Raw genomic sequence first — 14,699 nt, 5'->3', positions numbered from 1 at the left:
ATTTAGCCCATGTGAGAAATCAAAAGTATCTTGAGCTTGCTTTGTGATTAAGTATTTATTATTAACTAGAATATAGAAAAATGATAAAGAATACAGAAATTATCAGCACAAGTCGTAAGCACAGACAGAAGTCAAATGACTACAATTCAGCTGAAAAGGGACAGAAAGTTCCTTCCCCCAAAAGGAGCAGGAAGATCTGACCAAGTTTCTATGGGGGACCAGGAGCTTTTATACATCTCTGAAGGTTCGAGAAATGGTAACCAGATGTTGTTTTGGGAACCTCCGCGACCCTCTTAGTGGGACCAAATCAATCATTTTGACTAAGAGAGGAATAGGAGAAAGGTAAATAGAAGAACATTACATTACATTACATGTCATTTAGCGGACGCTTTTATCCAAAGCGATGTACAATAGGTGCATTCAACCATAGGGTACAAACTGAGGAGAACAAGAAACACGAAAGTGCATTTTCCTCAAATAAGCCAATTTACAATTTGCCATCAGATGAGTGACGTTACAAGGACAATTTAAGTGCTACAATTTGTTAGTCTTTAGTCGAGGTAGAGTCTGAAGAGGTGTGGGTTTAGTTTGCGGTGGAAGATGTGAAGGCTCTCTGCAGTCCTGGTGTCTTCAGAGAGCTCGTTCCACCATTTCGGCGCAAGGACAGCAAAGAGTCGAGATCTAGTCGAGTGTTTTGCTCTCAGTCAGGGATGAAACGAGTAGTTTTCAGCAGGGCCGAGATCCTCCTTGTGGCACTGGCACGCAATGGCACTCAGTGGCACTCAGTGGCTCTCATTGGCACAACTCGTGGCACTCAGTGGCTCTCATTGGCACAACTCGTGGCACTCAGTGGCTCTCATTGGCACAACTCGTGGCACTCAGTGGCTCTCATTGGCACAACTCGTGGCACAACTCGTGGCACTCAGTGGCTCTCATTGGCACAACTCGTGGCACTCAGTGGCTCTCATTGGCACAACTCGTGGCACAACTCGTGGCACTCAGTGGCTCTCTTTGGCACAACTCGTGGCACTCAGTGGCTCTCTTTGGCACAACTCGTGGCACTCAGTGGCTCTCTTTGGCACAACTCGTGGCACTCAGTGGCTCTCTTTGGCACAACTCGTGGCACTCAGTGACTCTCATTGGCACAACTCGTGGCACAACTCGTGGCACTCAGTGGCTCTCATTGGCACAACTCGTGGCACAACTCGTGGCACTCAGTGGCTCTCATTGGCACAACTCGTGGCACAACTCGTGGCACTCAGTGGCTCTCATTGGCACAACTCGTGGCACTCAGTGGCTCTCATTGGCACAACTCGTGGCACTCAGTGGCACAACTTGCGGCAAGTAAGGGGCGGGCGTCGCAACGCCACCCTGAGTGGGCGGAGCCAGGCTTTCCCGGAAACGGCCGTTGTTTGTGCGACAGGTTAGTTGCCGTAAAGATGTTTTTTGTAGTTCTTTTTTATTTCATTGCATGTTTTTGTATTTATTTTATTTTATTTGATACACAATATATTCCCCACCTCTATCTCAAGTCCGACGTATTCCGCTGGGGGGGTTGGGGAGGGGGGCACAGACGGGGGTGTTCCAACGGGAGGGATCGGCGGTGGAGTAGTGTGGTAGAATTTCGGAAGGTTGAAGACCAGTCGAGCTGCTGCATTCTGAATGAGCTGCAGAGGTCGAATGGAGTCAGGGAGAGTTGGCTGTCGAGTGTGACACCGAGGTTCTTAGCGGTCAAAGTGGCCGTTATGGTCTGTCCAGGCCACATATGGATTTCATCGTGGACTAGGTCAGGTCGCGAGTTTCCCATGAAAGGTCACATACGAGTTCTTGAGACTCTCACAATATGCACCTCAACAAATTCTCCCTCGACAGAAGGGAGGGGTGGTGAGGAAGACATAGAGAGGGAGAGAGAGGAGGAGAATTAGACAGACAGACTGAGTGACTGAGTGATTAACAGTGAGTAGAGGTCAGGGTGGAGGGGGGCGGGGGGGCGAGTGTCTTTATCATATTGGTCTGTTGACAGAAAGCATAGCTGCGTCATGTGACTCCACTAATCAGGTCATAGGAGCAGCTGTGAGTCATAGACAGAGATCCTGCAGCGTGTGAGCGAGTAACCACGGCAACGACGCACCTGTGCTCATTAACGAGCTGCTGCAAAGGGCAGACACAGGACAGCGAGTTACACAGAATCCACACCTCAAACAAATGACCACCAGCGCAAAACTATAACAGCTATCTAAAAAATACAGCGTTTTTACGAGACCCAAGACTCTACCGAACGCATGGATGTGTTTTTTATGTCTGTCCGGTAATAAATACGGCTCCTATCGCCGTTGACAAAACGTGTACCTTCTGGATTTTTTGAGAAACATGTCGGCAGATTTATATTAGAGCCTATGGGGCTTTTGGCAGAGGTTGTGTCACTCTAACACTTCTTAAGCCAAAACTAAAGAACTCTGGGATTCTATGAACTCATTAATCCAATCAGCACAACCATGCCCTTGTTAATCTGAAGAAATTAAGCCTCAAGAGTGTATACTTTGGCTGCAAGGACAGAAGTTCCATATTTTTTTAACCAGATTCTGGTGCTGCCTCACACTCTAAGATCTCCGGGTCTCACTCTAGCAGACGCAATACACACTCATGTAAAAGTCAGAAACGGAGAGAAGAACTAGTGAAACATAATCAGTGATTATGAAAAAAGTACAATAGATATCAACAAGCAGTTTCATAAAATAGTTGAGACCTGTGTCAACATTTGAAAATTTAAATGGTGTCTGTAGCTGAAAGATTGGCGGAGCTGAAAAGTCTGAAAGTTAAAGAAGTTTAAGAGGATTTGAAAACAATCTCCATTGGAAAACCATGTTAAAATATTAATGATTATTGATTTATATAAATTCAAGCATAAGAGGTAGAAAGCTGAAAAGCTATAGCCCTCAAGCCAGAAAGGAGCTGAACATTTTAATATTTGAACGGTTTTAATAGCTGAAAGTGTGAAGGAGTTGAAAGGTGCCACGGAAGAAATAGAATAAGTTGAAATCAAGAATAGAAGAACAATACTTGGAATGCTTAATGCATTCCAACAAATAGAAGAACAATACTTGGAATGCTTAATGCATTCCAACAATAAACTGGAAAGACTTCAAATTCAATGAAGCATACTCATTTATTTTGTTGTCTGAAATGAGACAGAGATTTATCTCTACAAAATAAAAGTACTATTATCACTATTATCACCACTTACATGACCATGATATGCCACTGAATATCATGTTTACAGTAAGAACATTTTGATAAACTATACATAATTTACATAATATTCTTTGGTATGCAATATTAACGTAAAAAAAAATTGAAACGTAAAAAAATGCTTTTAAAACATCTGAATACAAATCATTATAAATGGTAAATACATTTATGAAACAATTGTTTTATTTTACTGACGAATCATTTTCATCCAACACATTTAGTGATTTCTTTCAGCTATTTTCACTTAAAAGAACAGAAATAACCTTGTTGCAGGCTGGTTAGTATCCATAATTGTATCATAGCGCCCTCTATTGGAGTAATGTGGGAACAAATATATGGAGTTACTCGCTGAAGATAAGTCAAAAACATGCTCTAACGATTTTCTACAATGTAAAATGTTGAATGTGTTACAAAAGTATGAGACAATCAGAGGGCGGCTCCGTCTTGAGTGGAGGCAGGTTCTGCTTCATGATAAAAGAGGAAGCCAGAAAAGGTTGTGTACCTCCCCTGGTTGCTGTACACGGCATAATGCTCATCCTGCTGACTGTACAGCCACACACTGTCGCCCCGGCGGAGAGACAGCAGCAAGCTCTGACTCTGCATCTCCCTTCTCTTCGACGTGTCCTCGTCGAACACCATCGCCTGCACCTCCCCCTTTCCCGTCATCAGCTTCACGGAAACGGCCCTGCGAGCGTGCTTCCCCACGGTGAAGGCGAAGAAGTAAGCGCCCGGGAAGTGGCAGGTGAACAGGCCCGAGGTTTGGTTGAAATGCCCCCCGATGTTGACGAACTCCACATCAAAGGTCAAAGGTGACTTGTCCTGCTGCCTGATGTTCTGACCCATGAGTGTGGAGGTCCGTGCCACAGAGAAGGCAGACTGGGGCTGCTCTGACGTCTGACCTCTGGCCGAGGGGTCAGACTGGGGGGGGCAGTTGGGATGGGACGGCACTGATTGGAACAGCCCTGGTGGTGTCCCCACCTGGTTGCTGACGTAGCTGTTAGGCAAAACATCAGGAAGGACAAGATATCCAGAGAAGGTGATGTAAGGGACGGCATTGCTGTACAAAGCGTATTGGGGATTCTGCTGTAAAAGCAGCCACACTGTGTCCATCTCCTTCAAACTGATCATGACACTCTGGCTTTGGAGTTTCCTCCCTTTCTTGCGGTAGTCGTCGTACGCCATCGCCTGCACCTCCTCTCCGTTCTTCACCAGTATCTTCGGAAACTTACCCACGGAGAAGGAGAAGTAGTAAGCCCCAGGGACACAGGGCAGCGGAAGTGACCGGTGTCCGGATTGAAGTCCCCTCCAATGTTGACCATGAGCCTGTCGAAGGTCATTTCCTTCTGCTTGCCGCTGATCACGCTGTTGGTGCGGGTGGCAGAGAAAGCAGATCGGAGATCCGGGGTCGCCGGAGGGGCATGAAGAGGCGAAACTGGTCCAGAGCAGGCGATTGTGATGAGTGCACACACCAGGTACCACCGCGGGCTCCCCTGGGCTACCAACAAAAAAAACGAGGAAGAAAAGAAAATGAAAGAAATGACATTTAGACAAACAAGTTACGCAAAGAAAGCTGGATGTTTCAGATTCATTAACAGTACAAAAACGTTAATTATGTAGTTCACAACCAGGTGGTCAGGACCCATAAATGGATTACAGTATAAATCTCAGACACATTAACACATGTTAATCCAAAATACACATGTAAAACACTCCAAGTTGCTAAGAAAGTCTTGCCAATCCATGTCAATATAAATCTTGCCACTCCAATCAAGCTGAGCTTGAGCATCAGCGCTGATGTGACGGATCTTGTCTGTTCATAACATAACATATCCTGATTTACTTTAATACACATTTGTGATGCTATTAACAAAGCACAAAGAAATACAGCAGCGAATAACATGAAGTATGTAAGTAAGTATTCAGAGGGTATAATTTACTACCCCTTTGCCAAGACAAAAAAAAAATCAAGCATACTTTTTTCCCTTCTGTTTAAACACACATTCTCGATAGGACCATCAAACCCACCCGTTGGTCGTTGGTTGATTAGAAATTTCATGCTGGACTTCATCTAAGACAGCTTTTAAAATATCATTCCCGTTAGTTGTCTCCACTGCTAATGCTCGTGTAGCAGGCCTCGCCACCGAGGGGACAAAAGCTTCTGTCCATCCAAAAACATCAGGAGGAGGAGCTCCAAGCCCCCCTTGCAAACAATTGAGATAAACGGGTCAAGGTGAACTTTCGTGTTGAAAATAAATAATCATTTAAGAGTTTTCCTTCTCAGTTGCTGTTCTCAAGCAGCACTGCAATAAACAGAACTCATCAGCTATAGGAGAATCTTTTAAAACGAGTACTATTGGAGGGTATAAATAGTGGTTACATAATGTTGAGAGTCCCTCAGAAAACTTTCTAACTGTAGTTCAAATAGTGTGTGTTAAATTATTCCAATCACTTCTTTAATGTTAAAGTGATTCTAAAAATGACAAAAAAAACGGTTGAATGTTTTTGTTATTGCAAGTGTTGTTTTTCCATGTATAACATTCAGTTTTTCCAACATGTAACGAAACATGAGCAATCGACGTCATGTCTTCTTCAATCTGAAAGAACATTATCAAAATCTGAAGAAAATAATACACGTTTGTTATTAATATATTTTGTGCAAAACCTTCGGGTATATTTCTCTAAATCCTGTCTAATGCAGAATTTAAAAAAAGGAACACGCCTTTTCTCTTTGCACATTCATAAAAGCGCCTCTCTCCATCAGCTGCGTCCACTGTCGTGACGTAGACAACCCGGAAGACGTGAGTTCGCTGCCAGCGACGCACAGGAGCCTCCGTCGAGAGCGAAACACCCGCATTTAACGTCAAAACAAGATGGCAGGGCTGCCCCGCAGGATTTCTAAGGTACTATTTCACATAGCAGCACACACACACACACACACACACACACACACACACACACACACACACACACACACACACACACACCCGATCCCGGTGCTCGGAGGTACGCGTGCGTGCTCCTAAAGGCTCCGCGGTGAACGTCCAGCTCGCTAACGTTAACGGTTTGCTAAAATACCGAAATAACTTGCGTTTATTTCCTGTGCCTGGATGCACGGAGGGTTATTTAAACACCAACGCTATGAGACGCAGGCGGATAAATGTGCTTTTTTTTAAAAATGCTGTTCATGTCAAATAATAGTGTTGTGTTGTGAAACTGCGACTGGTCACGTTTTGATTACTGACTAATTGGCGAGCTAATCTGTTAGCTAACCATGCTAAAACCAGCTAGTTTATTAAGCCTTGTTTGCGTGCGAATGATCTAAGCTAAAGATAGCCTCGCATCCCTGGTGTTATACGTTATTTAAGCACACGTGAAGTTAGGAAACGTTCAGAATTAACTTGCGGGGCAGACTTTCACCCCCGACCTCACGGGGAAACATCAGCCCAGTAAGTTAGTAACCAAAGATGATTTGCTCAGCAAACTGAAGAAGCTGCTGAATTGGTTCCATGTGCTGTGTTGAACAGCGTGATACAGCCCACTGAGGGTCTCTTACTTTGAAATCCAGATTTCTTGCATTTCCGGGTTCTCTACGTCATGACGATGGATCGATCAATTATTAATAACCGTTATAAATGTTAACAATGTGCATGTGTCCCAGTTTATTTCTGGACGCCGTGTGTGTGGATGACATCGGCTGACACGGGGTGATGCACCATAATGTTGAAATGTGCTTTATTCAGCAGACAGTGGCTGAATACAGGTATATTTAAACAACCAGTATGATGACAATTACAGGTTTTCTTTGAATATTAAAGCATTTAAATATGTCACGCCTGGGAGCGTGCGACTGGGGCCGGGAGCCCCTCTCCCGTCTGTGTTTTCACTGCATGGTTTTGTCTGTGAGCTATCTGAAACATTTCAGGAATCTCTGTTTCATTCAGGGGAAGAATGGCAAAGACAAGTGCCAAGTTGGCAAGTTTATTTGATGTTTTCCTCCGCAGTTGCTATTTATTGTTCTCCGTTGTAATGCATCTAATAACCCATAACTGCAATTAGGCAAAAGAGGTACTATCAAGATTTCCAAATGGGTAAAATAATTCAATAAAAGAATAATCGCAGTGTGCACGTTTGAGAGTCAAGAACCCTGTAATTTCTGGAAATGTGATGCTGTTTTCCCGTTAAAGGCACACGTCAGGTGTATCAATGGTGCTGCCTCTCGCGTACCATAAGATGCTTTTCTTTTATGGTAAATGCAGATTTTTGTAGGTCACCTGGCTGCCGCTGTGAATTGGGAGAGAGGCCTCGCTGCAGTGGCTGAGGGGAATGAAAGTGATTGTCTCCCGTGGTGCCGAGTCAGCGCCACCTCTTAAGAATCACAGCGCTGAGCCAGTACTGCGGTCAAAGGCACCGCCCTGCGTGAGATGGCCACATCTCCACCGTGAGAATAGTAGTGACTCACCACTTGTATGCAGCTCTCCTTCGGAAATCCTTCAAACAGTTTGGTCAACACATTTTGCAGATGTTAATTCCTGAGGATGTTTTCCTAAATAAAATGCAGATCTCGTTGTCTGTTTTTTGCCGATTAGTGAAGTAAAGTGCAATAGTCGATATCCACGTTTCATACCCTTTTAACTCCTTAGTTAACCTTGTGTGCTATGAGCGATGCTCTGTGCTGCATCTTCTTTCAAAGTATTCGATGCACTCGGAGCTGCCTCCCTCTACTGAAATGTAGTGTTCACGCATTCTTCCGGGCAAACTCATTTCTTCCTGAAAGGGGCCTCATTTTGGGAGCTACCGCTTCTTTTTGGAATGCAATTTTAAAGCCCCTCGGCAGCAACTTGCAACATGGGGGCACCACCAACAACAACAATTTATTTTTGTGTGCCAGGAAACTCAACGACTGATTGCAGAGCCGGTGCCGGGCATCAAGGCCGAGCCAGATGAATGCAACACCCGCTACTTTCATGTGGTCATTGCTGGACCTCAGGACTCGCCTTTCGAGGGCGGCACGTTTAAACTCGAGCTCTTTTTACCGGAAGGAGAGGCGCGCGCGCGTGGACGCGGCCTGCAGCCTCCAGCCAGCTGACGCAGCTCGGGGATGAATGAGCACGGCGCTCGCGTTAATAGCCGGCCGGGGGGGCTCGAGGGGACCGCCTGAAGAAGCGTAGAAGTTGGGAGCAGACACTTCTTCTTCAGCGTCTGGTTGAATCCAGACCCCCCCATCCTCCCCCCACTTCCTCTTTACCTTAAAACAAAGACAAACGAACTCGACCGATTGGCAACATAAATGATGAAGTTTAAGCCCAACCAGACCCGGATTTACGATGGCGAGGGGTTCAAGAGAAGCGGCGTGTTTGTGTTTTAAAGACGAAGAAGAGGACAGGTAAGAGCGGCGTCACGTGCTCCACAATGAACCCCAATCTTAGGAGCCTCAGGACTTTATTTTAATTTGACCTGTTGGTCAGAGGTGAACACACCATGGCTGAAGTCCAAAATATTTGACCTAATGGAGAAAACAAAACAACCTGGGGTTTTACAAGCTGCCACTGATAGTAACCGTCTCTCAGCAGAAAAATGAGTGTGCACAGGACATTCGCTCAGCTTGTACACACCCACTCAAACATGCAGTCGACAGTCGATAGGGATATGTTACCTCAAATATTCAGACCAACTGCATCCTGCCAGCTAATTTTAGAGCTTGTAAATGATTTAAAATGGTGATATATAATATTGGCACACTTTACATTACAAATGATCAGCCTTGAACATTGTGCCGCTAATGTAACTCTTAAAAAGGAGCCTGTAGTCATTATCTAGAACAGTGGTTATCAACTGGTCTGGCTCCCGGACCCACCATCACCCCTTAATGACAACCCGCGACCCAAATCGAGGAACATTCTCGACATCTCAAATTTATTTAATGAAAATATGATGCAGTTTGAACCTGAGATCGTATGGAGACAGAATAGGTATGCCAACACAAAAACAAGTTTAATGAAAAAACAAAACAGCCAGCTGTTAATTCTAACTTTTATTTTCCCCTTTTCCTGGGAAAATAAAAGTTAGAATTAACAGCTGGCTGTTTTGTTGCGACCCATTAAAAACGGGTCCGCGACCCACCAGTTGAGAATCACTGATCTAGAACATATATTATTTTAATTTGATGCTTCTGATTATTATTATCATCTCCATTAATGTGGAGGAAGTTGTGCATTGTGGGTTAGGGTTCAACTGATTGTGTTTCCCCAGTGACGTGGGCCCCTCTGAGGAAAACATGTGATACGCCTCACTTTATGTGGCGAACTATTCATCCCATCGGGGTCATCAACATCCTCCACTAAGCTCTCCTCTTTTCATACAGAGAGGTGACTGCTTGTGTGTGTTTGTGTGTAGCTGCTTGAAGTGCCTACATTGTGCCACATTGTGTTTGTGTGGATTTGTGTCAGTGAGACAACTACCAGTGTTTCTACAGCACCCCCCCAACACATGACAGCCTTGTACCTTCTAACTTTACCTGTTATCCATATGTAAATATTGACAGAGTTACCTGTGTTGAGAATAACTTACGCAAGAACAGATCACCCTCAAGCAACAATATCAATGACCCGGAGCAGGAAAACGGGGACTCTTAGTTTGTTGGGAGTCATCGGTTTATGTGACTGAATGAGCTAAAAGAACCGACCAAGTCATGTTTGAATGAATTCCCTGAGATTTCTTGTTCTTTTTTTTCTGATTCCTGACCTGGCAACAGTGTCGCGTTACAGTCGGTGATTTGCGGCCGGTAGAGTCCACCTTCTGACAGCAAAGAAGATTAGTGCGCTTCACAAATCTGCCGTGCTTTCGCTATCGGGTCTCGGGAAGGAATGCAGGATGCTGCCCAATCCACACCATGCTCATCTTGCAGTAAGTAAATGAAGTGAATGCCTGGCGTGCCCTGTGAGATGTTTAACAAATGACGAGCACCACGCTGAGCCGCCACCAGACACCGAGAGGTGACGGACTCCAAACATGGGCATGCCGTTGGCGTGTTTTTGGCACCGCGAACTCTGCCGGGGTTGACCCGAAGGGCCTTTCTGTTTGGCAGGTGCTGCTGGTGAGCAGCAGCCGCCATCCAGACCAGTGGATCGTGTCAGGAGGAGGAATGGAGCCCGAGGAGGAGCCCTGTGGGGCCGCAGTCAGGGAGGTCTACGAAGAGGCGAGTTCACCCACGGAAAAGCCTCATGGAGCTGTTCGTCAGCACCACTTAAAGACAAGGCCGTAGAAACATCAAGTGCCCACACTGCCGCTTTTTCAGGTTTAACTTCACTGGACAATTCAAAAATTCCAATATGTGACTAATGAGAGTGAGCTGATCAACTGTTCTACCTTCACAAGCTACGCTGTCATAGAATGAAAGAATAAGAGTGATGCCGTACAGGCTACAACACTGTGACCTTCCATAACACTAGAAAAGATGCTTGGATGAATATTTCCCAATCAGTGTTGATGGGGGAAACATGGAGGTTCTGTTCTGTCTCTTTATACATCCATGAATATTATAGTCGGGGAAATCCGAGCAGATGTTCTTGCAGCCGTGATACAGAGACCAGCAGGAATGTCCCTAAATTGGATATGGTATAAAAAACGACGAATTCCCGCTTTTCCAGGTCTTTGCTGGACACTGAAAAATGATTTATGTTTGTATTCAATTCATCTCGTCAGGCTGAAAGCAAAGACACCCATGATCATTATAGTAAACACAATGTGATTATATCAACAATTTTACTGTGGTAAATACAGAGGGATATAAAAATTACATTACCAGTATTGGGAGTTTAGTGCAGTGCGCTGTGAGCTGCCTTGGATAGAAGTGTGCTGACAGTTTTAAAGTATGTCAGTGACATTTGGGAAGGGTTTCCAGTTACCCATATCCTCTGCCTCCCAGACCAGACATAAACCTGAATATAGATGAGCTGCAAATCAACCGCTGTGACAATTCAAAACGTCACGTTAGACGGCCGCTTGTGTTATTCTTTTTTTTAAGTGTGTTGACCTAAGTATTTTTCCACAAAGCTATAAAAAATGGAAATTGAGGAGCTGCTTTCCGCACAACATTTAAATAAATTTGCAAATGTGGTTAAACTGCTCCTGGAAAACATGCAAAAACATAGTTAAAATAAACATGCCGTCCATTTGTTCAATTTAATGTTGTTTATATTTACTGCAGAAACAATGTAATATGACGATACACTGTATACAATCAGTAGGGGGGGCATGAGTTTGGCAGCAATGGTCCCTCTTGGTTCTAGACGTCCTAATTGAGCTCAACAATTCTGAAAGTAGTGGCGTTTGAGCGGCCACCATTGGAGCGGTAAGAAAATATGTCACGGTGGAAGGTACCGGAGAAACGTTGAATGACCCCTGTTTTTTTTTTCTTCCTGTTCAAACAGGCCGGTGTGACGGGAAAACTTGGCAGACTCATAGGGATTTTTGAGGTGAGTTTGTCAAAACTTATATATTCCGACATTTATATATAATGTAACTCGTGTTGTAACGATTTAAAATCTCGTATCAGCTTAGCTGGTAACCCTGCTGTGATGTGCCTGTACTGATGCCTCCTGCTCACAATGAGCCTGTGTGTGAAGGATTTCTTTGTTCACTGCAGGGGAACTGAGTCCTGTGTTAACGACAGCTTTGTTTGCATTATATTTATTCAGTTTATGGCTGAGATTTAAAGAAGTATCTTCTACTTAACCTTTGCAGCAAAATAAAGACAGAAAACACAGGACGTATGTCTTTACCCTCACAGTGACGGAAACGCTGGAAGACTGGGAGGATTCTGTCAAAATTGGTATGTCTCGGCGCGTAAAAACCCTTTGAAACAAATGAGTTTAGTTACGGGGGTTTATTGAGACTAAAGTGAGGTTATCTAACCCAAACGTTTATGTTTTTAGGCAAATTAAAACATTTGTGCGTGAATGATATCATTGCATAGATCACAACAGTTATATTATATTGCTTACTTTACCTCATCATAAAACATACCTGTAATGTGTCATTTGTGTTGACGTGTGATCCCTATTTTATTGAATGCTTTTTAAATATAATGCTTTTCTTGAGACTTAGTTACTCAAAAGGTGAGCAGTTGATAATCTTTTGGCAGTCTGAAGAAAAGTGTTTATGATAATTTACTCCCTTCATTACGACAGGGTTTAGTCTGATAACAAAGGGGGGCAATGTTTGTGTTGTGGCCACTCGTTCCCTTCACTGGGCCCCTTATCTTTCATTCTCCCTCTCTACTAAAGGCCAGTGTACCTCAACGTGATAATAATAAAAATGTTGTTTGGAATGCAATTGAAAGAAATTCCAGGTTTGGAATTATTAAAAACTCCAATCTTACGTTTCACGTGGCACATGCCACGTTTATGTCAGGTGCTTTTCTTAGAACGGTTTTGTGACATGTGGACTTCATGAAACTGTAACTGAAGTAGGTCAGGAATGTCTATCTTCACTCTGGCTTCAGTGCTGAAAGGTGCGCTGAACACTTTATTCTTGTGCGTGTTGTACACTATTTACATAGTATATAGTGTATACCAAGTATATAGTATACTAAGTCTTGCAACATGTTGTCTTTTCGGCACTCTTACAATGGAGGATGTTTTATTTAGGAATGTCAGTGTTATTCGAATGACATGTGGTCAACAAATCATGCTAAATCTACGCTTAACTCAACGGGGGAATGAGAATGACCACACCAAACATCGGATGATCACATCTTGAATATCTTCACAGGAAGGAAGAGAAAGTAGTTCAAAGTCGACGAAGCCTTGACGGTGCTGCAGAGCCACAAGCCCGTCCATGCAAAGTACCTACAAAGACACAGAAGCACCTGTGACCCCCCCCGCGGTTCGACGTGTAGCCCGTCCAACGGCAACACCCCGAGCTCCCAAGTGACGGACAACAACGCACCTCGCTATGTCGTCTGCTCCACACAGGGGTCAGATCTTTCCAACCGATAGGACCAGCAGCAAGTAGTTCTCATAAGACAACAACGCGATGGAGGTCTGGAAGAGACTCAAGCGTTGATGGTGTTACAAAAGCAGCCTCTTACTATGTACAGGATGGACTTCCTTTACGTTGATTTGAACCCGGTTTTTAGGTTGTGCCAGTTCGTTTTGCAAGTATGTATTAAAAGATGCACATCTTTTAACGCCATCTTTTTAAAGATGCACATCTTTTAAGAAAATATCAACAGCTAATGGAGCGATTGATTCAGCTCTATATGGATTTTCTCATTGAGCTGCTTGTACAGCGTGGGTCCTGTTTAGTCTTTAATGCAGGATGTTCGACTAGCAGTGCACACAACTTTTTAGGTTGTTTCTTTGGGAAGTTGTTGCTCTCACAGGAAGTAATACCTCCACAGTGAATTGGTGCAAAATTAATTTCCCTCAAGTTATTTTGAGGAGGCGCCGATGTGCATTAGTCACTTATATAAATTCATTTTTCTTGTGAACTGCAGGGACACTTTTGGGAAGCAAAAACGTATGTCGCCTGACTGCAGCTCAGGTCTTATTTTGTCCAAATAGAGCTTAGGGCAAAGTCTGCTTTGCTATATAAGTGTGAACAACATGACCGCTTCTACAATTACCAGTTTACAACTGCACACGGTGTTCTCTCTAATCACTAGTTACTGTGTAATGTCATGTAGATCAGGCTTCATAGCAGCCCCCACACTGAAATGCAGACTTAAATTCTTCTTCAAGCAATCCTTGTGTGTGTGTGTGTGTGTGTGTGTGTGTGTGTGTGTGTGTGTGTGTGTGTTAGCCAATGGTGTTGAGCTGGCTGGTAAATTGAACAGAGTACAGCGGAGTGGTAGTTATACACGCACCATGGAACAGACCTGCAGTCAGCAAAGTCAAAACCAGCAAGTGAGCCAAAGTAAGACTGTTCAACAGTAGACCACATCGTACAAGAAATAATACATATCTGCAGAAGGCACGATGATTATCAAGTGCAAAGGCCAGAAGGCCTTTTTGTATTCCTGGAGAATTACAATTGTGCTTTAGTCAGAGTGCCTTCACAAACTATAGTAAATTGTGTTTAGTTTCTACCAGACACCAAACAGCCTTACTGGAAGCCATGAAATCTTCACATACAGATGCGTTTGGATTTGAACAATTGGATGTCGGAGGAATTGTTACACGAATGCACAGTGATGTGTTGCATGTATTTATGTATGTTTCAAAAGGAAAAAACACCCCTCCCTTGATGAATGGGAAACTATGAGCAGAATTCAAACGCTTGCCAGACTGCTTTTGTCAGTGTATGTTATAAATATAGTAGTTTATTGAATATCATCTTGGAAAAACTCATATTTTTTTGTCTTTGTGACTGGACTTGTGTGCCATTGCGTTGTACATAAAACATTTGGATAATAAATTAATAAAACGTACATTGGACATCCCCATTGT

General features: G+C 43.8%; 2 pseudogenes across 1 annotated transcript; one reads left to right on the top strand and one right to left on the bottom strand.

The window, feature by feature from the left end:
• Positions 1-3,561: 3,561 nt before the first annotated feature.
• LOC120812680 (complement C1q tumor necrosis factor-related protein 4-like) lies at positions 3,562-5,317 on the bottom strand (annotated as a pseudogene).
• Positions 5,318-8,493: 3,176 nt separating this feature from the next.
• Positions 8,494-14,689, top strand: LOC120812433 (diphosphoinositol polyphosphate phosphohydrolase NUDT4B-like; annotated as a pseudogene). The gene is made up of 6 exons (XR_013454966.1): positions 8,494-8,632; positions 10,001-10,152; positions 10,334-10,444; positions 11,679-11,723; positions 11,992-12,079; positions 13,021-14,689. The product of XR_013454966.1 is annotated as a diphosphoinositol polyphosphate phosphohydrolase NUDT4B-like (transcript).
• Positions 14,690-14,699: the final 10 nt, after the last annotated feature.

This window comes from Gasterosteus aculeatus, chromosome Y, assembly GCF_964276395.1.
Source record: "Gasterosteus aculeatus chromosome Y, fGasAcu3.hap1.1, whole genome shotgun sequence".
NCBI lineage: Eukaryota > Metazoa > Chordata > Actinopteri > Perciformes > Gasterosteidae > Gasterosteus > Gasterosteus aculeatus.
This window is presented reverse-complemented; position numbering and strand designations above follow the sequence as displayed.